Here is a 2,219-nt window from a genome sequence, read left to right as displayed (position 1 = left end):
TCAGGCTGGGGGCTGCGGGGTTATCTGCAAACAGCTTCCTGTTTGAAATCCATCAGCTGTCCTGCTGAGGGTGGGGAGGGAGTGTGGGAACGGGACGTGTGAGACGCCAGGGCTCCAGGGTCCCTCCTGGAGACGCCCCCCAACTTCAGCCCAGACTCCCCAGTCAGCCCCTCTTTTATCCATCTTTTTGTTCCTCTTGTTTCTTTTTTTGAAAAGATAAGCATGAGTATTGTGGAAATTCAGGAAAGCAGAAAGAAGAGTGACAATGATCGCCGGGGTCACAGCAGACCGGGGTGGACACAGCGGACACATTTCAGTTTTCCACATGGGTTTCACTTCAAAAGCATAAAGTACTCGTCTATCGCTCGTCGGGCCTCAGCCGTGGGGAGACCCCAAACCCCTCCACTCTCTGGAGTTTCGCTAAAGACCATACACGCCAAATCCACGTGTTCGGAGGGGCTGAGCGGACCTGGCTTCTGCGTGACCTGACTCACTCAAGAGGGGGGTTTCTCTAGGAAAAAGACACATGTAGATACTAACTGCTCTAACAAAACAGACAAACGAGGTCCTCCTGCGCAGCACAGGGAACGGTGCTCAGTACCTTGTAATGGCCCGTAATGAAAAAGAAAACAAAAAGGAGCAGATACACGTGTAACTGAATCACAGTGCTGTGCACCAGAAGCTGACACAACACCATATCGACTACACTTCAATAAAGAAAAGACAGTATGAAATTTTGATCATAAACAGTTAGGTTCAAAGGTGAACATTCATTAAGGCTGACAAGAGAAGTCCTAACAAATTACAAACGTAAGAACTGACAGATTCCACACACATCACAAAACCCATGGACCTGACCACATAAGTAAATCTGACAACGCAGGTGAAAACGGACCACTTTCTGGAAAGCACCCACTACCACCGTGTACCCAACATGAAACAGAGAATTCAGTAGCCCTGTGGCGATTCAGGGAGTTGAATTTGTTATTTTAAAACTCCAAAAAAGGAAGCATCTAGGCCAGATGGTTTCACAGGAGAATTCTACCAAAAGTTTAAAGAAAAATTAACACCAATTCCACACACGTCTTCCAGAAAATAAGAGGACGGAGCACTTACCAATGCGCTTCACGAAGCTGGTGTTACCCTGATACCCAGACCAGACGAGAACAGCCCCAAAAAAGGAAAACCCACAAGGATGTAGATGGAAAACCCTTTAACAGAACACTAGCCAGGGGACCTGGGCGCTATATGAGAAGATGTGCAAGCTATGGCCAAGCTGGGAGTTTGGGGGCTGCAAAGCTGGGTCAGCACTCAACAGTCAACCGAGGGGACCCACCACACCAACAGGCGACAAGGAGACACCGCACGATCACACCCACTGAGGCAGGAAAGCACCTGACAAAACTTGACCCCTCGTGACAGGAACAGGGGGGCTGCCCCAGCTCGACAACGAGCACCCATTTTTGATATAAAAAAAGTGTATTTTTACTGGAATAAATCTGACATACAACGAGCAAGGCACACGCGGGTGGACCTGCCACGGCTGCAGGTGGTGACGCGGGCCGCCGCAGCGTTAGTCAGCGCTCCGCTACATCACGCAGTCATTTCTTTTCTTGAGGTGGGAATAATTGGGATCTAGTCTCAGGAGTTTTGATGACTTTAATAAAATAGTGTTGTCTGTATTCACTGGACTGTGCATCAGATCTCCAGGACTTGTTTATCTTGCGAGTTTGTTCTCTTGATCATCTCTCCTAGTCCCCAGCTCCGCCCCGACAGCCACCACGCTGCCGTCTCCAGGGGTCCAGGTTCCTAGAGCCACACGTGAGTTACATCAGACAGCACTTGCCCGTCTCCGACTCATCTCACTCAGCGTAACGACCTCGCGGTCCAGCAGCGTTGTCACAGACGGAGGGGCGGTCCTCCTCGTGGCCGAACAGCCCCCGACTGTGTGCGCACGGCTTTGATCCGCTCATTCTGTGACAGCACTTGGTGTCTGCGCTCGGCTACCGTGAACGAAGCTGCAGGAAACCTAGGCGGCGGGGGTCCCTGTGCCAATGCGGTTCCTCACCTTCGCAGCGGACCCGGAAGCGGAATTGTGGGACCCTGCAGTGGCTCCATTTTTAGTTCTTTGAGGGACCTCCACACTGTTCTCCGTGGTGGCTGCCCCAGTTTACATCCCCACCGGCAGTGTTTTCTCCTTGTTACCTCTCGTCTGCTTG

The sequence above is a fragment of the Camelus ferus genome, chromosome 15 (assembly GCF_009834535.1).
Source record: "Camelus ferus isolate YT-003-E chromosome 15, BCGSAC_Cfer_1.0, whole genome shotgun sequence".
Taxonomy (NCBI): Eukaryota; Metazoa; Chordata; class Mammalia; order Artiodactyla; family Camelidae; genus Camelus; species Camelus ferus.
The sequence above is the reverse complement of the archived record's forward strand: the minus strand, read 5'-3'. Positions refer to the sequence as shown.